Genomic DNA, 11802 nt, shown 5'->3' on the forward strand with positions numbered 1-11802 from the left:
GATTTCTGTAATTGTCAGCTTTTTCTGACTAACTTTCTTGACTGCATCTTCTGCGTTCACGATGGCTGATAACATAACAAAGTCCTGGCCAATAAGAAAAGTCAACTTGGAGGACCAAATTCACCTCCTGACTGACTCTGGCAGACCTAACTGCACTCTGAGATTTTATTCCTGCTAATACCAAAGTCCAGAAACTGACAAAGCTGTATTATTGTCAACCCCTGTAGTGAGGCTGGGAAAGTAGGAATAACAGTTAAGTTAGACCTGCGTGAATAATTCATAGGGAATAATTTATTTGATGAATTGACCTCCTTTTTTTTTTTTTTTTTTTTATCTGTTCATAGCCCTGTCCACAAGCAGCCCCTGATTTTCTCTCTTCCGTTGTTACTCAAATTGAAAATATCTCCTGAATAATTTCTGAGGATAATTCTTGTTCTGCAAATTTGTCCCTGAGCAGTTCAATGTGAACATTTGCTATCTGAAATCCCGGTGCTAGCTAGGCACACAGATCTCATGGTGTTATTTCTGTTCCTTGCATAAAGGGCACATACATTCAAAACAGTGTGTTTTCCACTCTGGCTATTGGTAGTTCTGAGTCCTTTAATGCAGTGTTAAGCTCTACAAGGTGTGTATTTGATTATAAGGTGCCATTTTTGATTCATGTGAGATAAATAATATGTAAAATGAAAGGAAACTGCTTTTTCTTTAGGGATTTTCTTATAAACCTGAAGGTACTTCCCAGTCAAATCCTCTAACTGCTCAATAAGAGGACAAGGAAATCACGAGGGGGAACAAATTCAGGCGTTAAGCACAAATTTTAGGCACTCCTTACATCGCCCTCCATAAGAATCCCATAAGCAGATCCTGCCTCACAAACACAGGGACAACATGCACAGGGGATGCAGCACAATCCACAGGACATGTAGAGGACAAGGCAAGCAGCCCTGGCTGTCCTCCACAGCTCTGGAGGGACACAAAGCCACCTTCACACCTCCCATCCTGCTTTCCACAGGCTTTGGTGCTGAGCAGCTCCTCAATTCCCTTTGCAGCACGGTCTCTTGTTTACTCACTGCACTCATAAGGCTGCACATTGGCTTTCAGAATCAGGAGAGGGAGAAAAAAATGAGAGCAAGACAGAGTTAAAAGTTTCAGCCATAAAAGCTTTTGACACATCTTTCTGTCTCTTTCTGTCCAAGCAATCAATCTTCTAAGTTTCCAGGAGTGGCTGAGATTTTTAAAAACAGCTGTAATGTGTGGTCACTGATGGTGGAGTAGATTGTTTGCCAAACTATTACCATAACTGTCAACCAAAATCAGAAAAATAATCTCATTGTGCTGGACAGATGCCTTTCCTGCATTATTGATATAGTCACTCCAGAGTAATAGAGAAATATAAAGCATTGTTCTATTTACAAAAGGAGATTGGCCAAGTCCTTGAGAGTGAGCAGGAGGGACAGGCACTTAAAGGAAGTGAGATATAGTCAACTCAGTAAAAGTTATGTGTCAGGGTCATGTGGCCTCCATAGTCAGCAGTAGAATCTCAGTTTTCAATAGCTTTTCTTCTCCTTTCTCACTTTCAGATTTAGCTCCAGAGCTTAATCTCTGACTAAATGAGCTTTCCAGGGTTTTAATGCAGCACCATGGAATCTACCCAGCTTTTTCCCCTTTCCACCTTCCCTCTGGCTGCCAGCACGACAACCCCAAATACATCTCCGGGACGGCTGCATTTCCAAAATTTACAAAAACACTGCACGTTCCCCATGTTGCTCTTGAGAGCAAGGATAAATCGGGTCAGCTCTGTGCATTATAATACAATACAAGAGAATTTTGTCTGCTTGCCACCGAGATGTCTCTGAAAGCACTTTGCAAGGCAATGCACTAAATATGAGCGTCGCAGCAAATCTTCAGGCAGATGGAGCAGCCAGCCTGCATTTAGCCATAGCGCCCACAGAGTCTTTTGCTGTTACAAATGTTTGTATATAGAGAGGGGCCCAATTTTGCACTGGAATCTGCTACAGTGAACCCATAACCCTGAGTTCCCCATTTATAGCACAAATGAATAAATATCTATAGAGTCAGAGGACTGGAGGTGGGACTGGAGCTTCTATTTTCATTTGAACACCATGCAGGGGTCAGGCACAGTGAGAGTCCCGTGATCAGCTGAGGACAGGCTCTGGGAGATATGTGGTCTCCTGTCCTTTTTTTTTTTTTTTTTTTTTCTTTTTTTTTTTTTTAATTTTAAAATTGCCTCACATTTCACTGCAGGAAAAAGTTTATTTTCTCATCAGCGTTTTGAAAACATTTGAATTTTTTTTTTTTGACGGGGGGAGCAAGAATTATCTATAGATGTAGTCCTCCATTTAACTTGAAAAGAGAAATTAGCTTTTACAAAATGAGAGCAGTTTTTAGCTTATTCTTGTTCAAAAGCAGATATATGAGCTGCTAGCCTCATTTTGGTAGCAACAAAAGAACTTTTCGGCAGCTTAATGCTTTGAGGCAACACATGGCTTTTTTCTTTCTTTCTTGCAACAAAAACATACAGATGCATTCTTTGTCTCAGTAGAAAAAAGATGGAAATAAAAATCATTTCATCAAATTTGGTGTAATGAGAATTATTGTCATACTATAAAAATAATTTAAATAACAACAACAACAAAATTGCTTTTACCCCAGTTTTACTGAAACGCCTACAAAACAGCCATTCTAGGGAAGCAAATGGATGCTCTGGTCTGAAGTGTGAAAATCAACAATACACAGAAAAAAGCAGGGCTAATTGAAGGACTAATTCATGCTGGGTGACCACCAGTCAAACAATAGCTCCGACTCACCATGCTGACTAAAACATTTGTAGCTCTCAAATAACGAAAAAATTTTGTGAGGAAAATGCCTGTCTTCATGCAGAAGGACGAACAACAGTCTGTGGTCAGGAAACGAATGCATAAAGTGTCCTTGACACCACGTTTGTCATGACTCTTCTGCTCTGGAGTTGTTGTACTCTGTTTAGTGAGATGTTCTGAATTCATTAACACGTGTTGTGGACAAGAGGTTTGACCCAACCCCTCACACATCACACCCCTAACTGCTCTAACTCACACCCATCTCCAGCACGTCAGAGCACAAACACGAGCACACACCAAGCCCCACAGTGGTTTTAATTGAAAAGCATAAATTTGGCCTGCTAAATCTATTAACGATTTGTGCTAATTAGGAACCCAGCTGCTTCCTGAGATTCTGCAGTCTGGGTTTCAGGACTTTAACCACACTGAAAATGAGTCTCAAGTGAGCTGCTTCAAGTCTTTCAGCTCAGCGTTTTTACAGACTTGTTGGAAGAGAGATGTTTTGAAAAGTTTCCACAGTGTGGCCATCACCCCTCCTCTCAATCCTTGGATGATACTGACTGAGGGAGGGTAAAACTAGACCTCCTTCTGTCCAAGTGCTCCTGAAATCCAGATGAAATTTGCCCTTCTTTATAGAGAACAGTTAAAATCCACTGACCAACATAAGTGTAGTTTCCAGAGAGACAAACATGGGACCAAATTAAAACATATTTAAGATGGACCCTATACAGGGACTTGGTGAAGCCAGGCAAGATGTTGTCTTTTCTTGGAACATTTAACAGATCACACACTAGTGAATTTCTGGGCACTGGGGCACTCAATCCTGCTGGGTTTGCATTGCCACTACTGCCCAAAGGAAAAGCACTGGCTTTTGGCTGATCCTTTTGTGGACCTGTGATGATTTCCAGAGCCTTTTCAAGTCAGTGGTAAAGATACTTTTCCAGCTTCTCCTTTCCTTCCTGGGGGCGTGAGCCTGTGCCAAGTGGGAGTCCTTTGTGCACTTGTAGGCAAAGTTCAGTGGGAAAAGGAAGAGGAATTGTTTCTTGTGCATTTACGACTCCAGAAGGCATCAGCCTTTCCCTGAAATTACCTGACAGAAACACACACTTCTGACAGTGCATAGTCACTAAGCTCCAGGTGTCCTCCCAAGGACCCAGGCACAACACACACAGCTAAAAATTCAGCAAATACCATTTCATTTTTTATTAATGATTCACTGTTCATATTTCTACCCTTGCTCCATGATCCAGCCACTGTACAGGTGGAAATGATGGTCATGAAGTTCAATGAGATATGTACATAACCCCTTCCACCTTCACCATTTTCTCTTGGCTTTTCTGCCTTACTTTCCTTCAGATTTTCCTTCTTTTATGTGAAACTATCTTTTACAATGGCTTTGGAAGTTTTTTTCTATCTAGCTAATGTCAGTTTCAGAGGTGGGTATCCACATAACTATCCACGACTCCAGCTCTAAGAGAAGAAAGAAAAACAAAGTAAAGTGATGTAAAAATCCACATCATCAGGACACCAGAGCTCTGATTTCAACCGTGTTCACCATTCCTCATAGACTAATGTTGGCTTTGCTTCCTTTTGATGCCCAGGATGATTTTCTCAATATCTATGAGTGGAGAGGAATTAGATTTCTAATTGCCTTTTTCCATTCAGCCAAGAGGCAAAAGCTGGCATAGGTTATCTTTCTCTTCAACTTTGATTCAGCCACTCAGAAAAACTTTTCAAATACCTCAACTCCTGACCACATTAGTTTATTTTATCAATCAAGCTTTGATTCACTGATAATAAACACATCAGTATAACTCTTGGATGTGTTCACGAATAATAAACAGAAAACTAAGCTCACACTAAAGCTGGTCAGACAATGGGATTTTTTTCTCTACAAAGAAAAATTATTGTTGATAAAATATAAAAACAAGACTTGAAATATTTTCATATGTAGCACTTAACATTTCTTCTAACTAATGAGAGTTCCATCTCCTTCCAACAGGAGGGGACCTCTCAAAGTCTGAAATTACCCCTATAACAAATCCATGCAGACCCAAAGCACACAGTCAGTTCTTGCATCTTGCAGGGTTCCCTTAACCAAACCTACAGACACAAAATTAAAGTTTCTCAGTCCCATTTTTTCATGATTCTTTGGTGTCTTGTGTTTTTCTCTCATGATATTCTATGAAATTCAGACTGCATTAAAGGTCTCTGGTCTGTACACAGGGAAATGGAAGCTTGAAATCTAAACATTAAATGAGGAACCCCCCAGTAACCCTGCTCTGCTACCTACTTAACTACTTTTTTTAAATTATGCAACCTCGTTATATTTAAACCGATCTTATGCTTTGAGGTGGAAGGATATGCTTTTGATTTTTTATGTACTTCAGTATATATTTTGATATAAATCTGAATGTTGCATTTATCTTTAAGGTATGACTTAATTTTCTCAACTCCAGCTTAAAATTTTCAAATTGCAGATGATTTTTTAAATTTTTATTTTCATTTGACATTTCAAATTCTTTATTGAATAACAGGAAAAGTCCAACAGAGATACTTTTATCTCCTCTTCCTTTCCAATTGAGCTGGATCTTGGGTTCCAACAGAAGCAAAGCTATGAATTACATTGATAATTAAATTTAAAACTCTCATAGATTTTCTTGTGCAGGGAGGAAAAGGGTTTGTACAGAGGAAGTTTTCCCAGTGCCACTAATGGGAAGTTTCCTAGGGACTTTCTGAAAACCTCCTTTGCATAGACAAAACCATAAACCAATATCTGTGGGTGCTTAACTTATGAAAACCTGCTGATTTTAGAGTGCTGCAAGGGAGACCCCTCATCCCATTTCTTTCTGTGCAGCTGAGTGATTCCTTCTTGCTAACATCTTCCTTTCCCCCTTCTCCCAAGAGTCTGCTCAGACCCCTTAAGTCATTTTTGGCTTGTTTACTAAATCTTCAGTCTGCTCACACAAGATTAAGGACACTCAACTTAGGTATGATCCTCCATCCTGTGCTTTGGTTCCAGGGCTGACTCAGAAGAGTCCTTAAACCTTAAAAAGCGGATTGAAAACTCAGTAAACATGCTGAAGAAGAGAAACTCAAGAAGTCCAAGTCTCCCACCACAGAAGCATGAAAAGCACTTTTTATAATATATTGTTGCAAAGAGATTTTTAGTGACTTTGTAATGATTTATAGGTTGCCTTTTGTATTTTTTTATTATTTTTACTCCTCCCACAACCCTTGCAAGTCAAAGCTGGGTATATTGTGTACCCATTTGTCCACATTTAGCTCAATCATTTTCTCATTTAAATACTGAGAAGCAGTATGTAGAATTGCTTGTTTTTCTCAAAAAGAACAAATGCCAAAGAACTTTAAGTAATTTCTTTTTTAAAAATGTGTTTCTGCAACCTAGCAATATAAATGTTCTGGAGGTATATTGGATATAAACTTACATAATCTTGGGTATATTTAAAAGTTTCCATGGAAACCATTTCTTTGTCAAAAGAACAACATTGCTCTGGGCTATTTGTAACCCGCACCTAGCACTGTCCAGCTCAGTATGGAGACCAGGAGGTGACTCTGATGTCAATAAAGGAGTGGTCTTGGCTGGTTTTAGCTTTCTAGCCAGAGCAGAAGGTGCTAAGTAACATTTCTACATTATCCATACACGTGAAAAAACAGCAAGAGTGAGAGAGTTGAGGCAATCTGACCCTTGGAAACCACCTAATGCAAAGACACCTGCCTTCCCTGACAGGGGCCCTTCTGGTTGTGTTAAGTGCTTCTGTAAGAGGGAATGAGAGTGCAAGGTCTCAGTTCTCCTCAAGCAAGGATATTTGTTCTGCCTGCTGCAGGTTTTCCCTCCAGAATAAGCTGCTCTTCTAATGAGCTCTGTTTTGACAGCAGCATTGCAGCTTGCCAGGAGCTGCTCCCAATGCAGCATGTCTGTCTGTGCATCTGCAAAGGCGTCTGCAAGGTTGCAGCCCTGATTCTCACACCATTCCTCATGCCCTCTTTTATCCAATTTTTAAAGACAGGGAGGAAGGGGGAAAGGAAAGGGCAAGCAAGTCCAGAGTGACCTTCCTCGTGCCTCCGGAAACACTCCAGTGTGCGGGGGCAGGGAGGTGGAGCTGGGTTTCTAGCTGTCAGCAGCTGGGAGTCAACAGCAGCCCATCTTATCCACTTCAGAAATGAGCCCTGGCTGATTGGACAAATATTTCCTATTTACCAGCTTCTCCCCCCTCCTGGATAATTCTAGGGTTAATCCACCACACCACCTCCTCAGCCCAGCCCCGTGATATTGACACTTAAGAAACACAGAGCTGTTTATATTTCATTGGAGAGCTCATACTATCAATTTTCACATTAGTGAGTCCAGCTATTGCTCTCTTCTATCGGGATCTATTGAGTGGTGGCAGTAGAGATATCCGCTGTAGTGAAGGAAAAAAAAATACTTAGCTGTCTGATGAAATGTTTTAAATGCATAGGGTTCACCTTGGGGTTGGCTGCTGCTCAGATTTTATCCATTAATAACACGCAGGGCTGCCACACTACTCTCCAGGGCTGATAGGAAAAATAGTACCACTTACAGATCCCCTGGTTTGCCTCGGGGAGAGTGCACCAAATGCAGCGCATATCATACATTTCGGGGCTGAAATTTACTCCACAAGAAGGAAAAAAAAAAAAAATAAACAACCCCCCCTCCACCCTTAAACATTCTCTGTATTAAAAAACAAAACCCAACCCTATTCCTGAAACGCAAACAAAGAGAAGTTGCCATGTAGGCCAGTAGTTGCAGACCTCAAGTGTTTTACTTATGCTATGAAACGCCTCTGGGCAAAACAGGGGCAAGATTTCAGTGTAAACGGCCTTTTTTAGCTTACTGCTCTGCAGGTTGACATTTCACCCAGCAGGGAGAAGAATCTGAATTGTTACAAGAAACCAAGCTGTAAAGAGTAGGCTCTTGGTAAGTCATCATCTTTCCAGCAAGAAAGTCTCATTTATTTATATTTTCTCCGTTTTTTTTTTCCTACCTCTGAAACAATTCACAGGAAAATGATCATCAGAATAAGAATTGTTAACTGATTAGATTATTGTCGGCATTCAGTACAAGAACATCACCAGGCACTCAAGGGTAAGTATTATTTTCATCTACTGATGAGGCTAAGAAAGGATTGTGCACCCAATTCCCTGTGCATTAATGATCTGAAGATATTTGGGTTGGGTTGCATTGTTTTCCCCTCTCTTTCAAAGTGAGCCACGGAGCTTTGCTGCCAGGAAGTGTTATTTAAGAATATGAGCTTCTTTTGTAAAGGGAAGGGCATAATTAGATGTTAAGAACTGATTATTGCATTGTTCTCCACAGAGATTTCCAAAAGGAACAGCACTTGAAGAAAGAAGGGAAAGTATGTATTGTGCTTGGAAAGTGAGAGATGTCTGCCTTCAACATTCTCTGTCTCTGTATCTGAAAACTTTACAAGCGATGTAATCCAACATTGCCTGCCAGGAGCCCGCTGACCAACAGTACCGGCTGTGAGACTAGGGCTCCCACCAAAAAAACCCAGAAAAATCCCCCATCTCCTCCAGCAGGAGTCACTGGAACAGAAAACCATGATTTTTTTTTTTTTTTTTTTTAACTTGAAACAAGCTGAACTTGTGCCTACACACTGCTGTTTCCTGCTATTCCAGCCCCAGGGAGCTGACACACCTCATGCTTCCTCCTCTAGGCACTGAGGAGCAAAAGGTTTCTATCAGGCAACACTCAGAGGAACCTTGGTAAGAAATAAGCCCTCCTGAGCAGATAAGGACTCATCCAACTCACCCAAACTCTAAGGCACTAAATGTAGGACAGGCGTTTATCCACAGTGCACACAGAGGGGATCCAGCCTTTAGGCTGATACCCACTAAGAACCTCCCTACTCCATGCCATACTACACAGAATAAATGCTCTCTAGGTGCCATCCCCCCGAAAAGTGTTTAAAATCAAGGAGACAAACCTCATGCATTTCTCAGGAGGCTCCTGGCATAGTCTCTGGCAGATTGGTCAGAGCCAACACAGACTTTTAGCTGCTGCTTGACCTCCATCTGATTGTCAGCAGTGGCGGCTGGGAGGGGATGCCCACCTGACTTGGGCATTCACTTAATTTCTCTTCTCAAAGTGAAGACTGCTTCAGCTTTGCTTAACACCTCCTGAAGCCAGAGAAACCTCACCTTCTCCAATCTGCCTCTTTCTGCTGCTGCTTTTTCCTCCTCAGCCTTCATTATATATCATGCAGGAAATGGAACTCCTCTAAAACACACTCTAAAGTTCAGGTTCCTACCAGGAAAACCCCAGCAGATCCTCAACCCCTGCACTGGCCTGTTTCCCCTCCACTCCTGGAGTTTCCAGAAGTTCTGATGAGCTGGGAAATGCTGCAGTTTTAAACACCTGGACTTCCTTCTACCAGTTCCCAAGGGATTTTCCCTCTTTCTAGGAGGAAAATTGGACTTGGTGTTGCAGCCTACTCACAGTGTCCTCACCATTTTCCAAGGTTATTTGATATATTTCATTATTAATGTCTTTAAGGCCCATTTTAAAGCTCACTTAGATAAAATTTTCCAACTACTATTATCAGAAGTTTGCTCTAAAACCTCTTGGATGTCATACTAAAAAAGTTCTAATCCTCAAAATATAATTTATATGAAACAGAAATGTAAACCATATCCTGTACTACCTAAATATTTGCATCTAATCTACATATACAAGCACAGAGGAAAGGTGTAAGAGCACCTCAGCCTTTCTGACCTCAGGTAAAAGGATTCTCCTAGCGCAGTCATGCTTTTATAGCCCTTTCCCTGTTTGTTTTTTGTTTTGTTTTGGGTTTTTTGTTGGCTTTTTTTTTTTTTGTGTGTGTGTGTGTGTGTGTGTGTGTTTTTTTGTCTCTATGGGACCACAGATTCACTGGATTAAAACCAAAAAAATTTAAAAATTAAACCCCTACATACAAGGAATAAATCAGTTTCACATTTTATCATACTTTGTCAAAAATGGGCTTCTTCATGACCAAAGCCTGAGCTGAAGTCACCACAGCTTTGGAGACAGGTGTCGCAGTCCTTTTTTAAAATCTGCAATAACAGCCTTTAGCTGTATCCCAATTAACACACTCCGTGTGCCAAACTGTAACGAACTTGCCTGTTCTCCCTGGACCTGCTTGCAGTCTGAGGTGAGAACTAATGAATTGTCGGGGCCACAGGAGGAGGACAAGGACAGGGAAGCAGAGGGGAAGGAATAAGAGTACAAACATCTGCGTGTAGAGGACAAAGCCCTTCGCAGTCTCCCAGGTTATGCAGCCACTTTGTAAGTATTTGGCAGCCAAGCCATCCCTTTCCTTGCAATCACTCTGTTTGCTTAGGAGCAAACCCAAATTCAGTTTGCACCGGAGTTTGTTTGAACACATCCCTTCACTTCATTGTTGTGACTTGGGATTATTATTATTTTTTTTCCCCTTCTATGCATCTTCATCCTTCATGGTTGATTTGGATTATGATGTAAACTAAGCGAACATGACACAGCTGCTCTCTCCAATAACTAAGGAGATGCCGGCTGCCACTCACCCCGGCACTTTGGTGCTTCACAGCAGGGCTGGTGGGCTGATGGGGGCCCTCTCTTTTGGCATCTGTCTATGCCATCCTCGTGCCGTTTGCTGAAACAAAACCAGTGATGTTAGCAGCATATGGGCAGCCAGAACAGGGGTCATTTCCCTTATTTGCCAACAAAGTAAAGGACAAGGCCCGGTGGAACAGGGATATACGGAGGAGAGCTGGCAGCACGGTGGCAGAAGAGAAAACCAGAGGCAGGAAGGATCTCAAGAGTCACCTCTGCCCATACGTCTCTTTCCCGTGACATGTGGAGTCTCTGAGCTCTGCAGGGACTGTTTGATGCTAAGTTCTGTGAGTTTTGATCAGCTGAGCTGACTCTGCCAAACCACTCATCTGGCTGAGGTGGCCACCACACCTCAGATTCAATGCCTGACTCCAAACCTCACTGAAAGCTGAGAAAGATTTTGTTGACAATCAAATTCATGAAACAGCTAACAGAAAATAAATCACTTCCATCTGCATGCTCTTGGACTAATAAAGGCTTGGTCTGAAACTGGAGGAGCCAAGAACCTGTCAGGGATCCAATCTAATTGTATATCTAACCTGATCAGAAGTAAGAATAATTGGAAACCTCTCAAGTAGATTGTTCTTCTTAACTTACCGGGACAAGCCACACACCAACAGCTTGAACAATCTGACTTCTGCAAACAAAAGCAGTCTGGATAATTTTGGAGAAGACACTGAGCATTCAAACTTCCAGGTTAGCTGTCTCTGCTGCCAGGAAAAAAAAAAAAAAAAAAAAAATAGGCACTTTTTCCTTCAGAGTAGTACCTCTAGGCACAAGGTTACAGCACTGGGCATGTTTTAACATATAGGCTGTGCTGAAACAGAGAACTTGAGGAAGATGCTTAGCGAAGAAAAATAGCTCTGAATAGAATGATGTCTGCAGAAACCAGGGATGACAAATCTACTGCAATATGAAAACATATGTATATGGCATTGTGAATTTAAAAGGTGCTCCACATAGCAGACATAGCTCAGATATTTATTAAGACTCAGATTCATAAAAAATATCCCACTTTTTGTTAGCAATTTTTGCCTGCAAAATTTAACTCACTTGTGTGTGCTCTCATAATATGCAAGTATTCTTCAAAATTGCTACCTCTCTTTCTATGTCTATAGCAATGCTTACCTAAGTCTCCATCCCCTTTTCAAAGTATCACTTTTAGTATCTGAGAACCTATATATTTTTATAAAACCCTTTATTTTGGGAGTTCACTATTTGCTCAAATTGTCTGGGAATTATAGGCTCAGAGGGTGTTATTTCTATCAGATATTTTTACAAAAATCTTTACATTTAAAAAATATGTTGGGTTTTTGTGTGATTATTATA

This window comes from Vidua chalybeata, chromosome 13 (assembly GCF_026979565.1).
Source record: "Vidua chalybeata isolate OUT-0048 chromosome 13, bVidCha1 merged haplotype, whole genome shotgun sequence".
In the NCBI taxonomy this organism is placed as follows: Eukaryota; Metazoa; Chordata; class Aves; order Passeriformes; family Viduidae; genus Vidua; species Vidua chalybeata.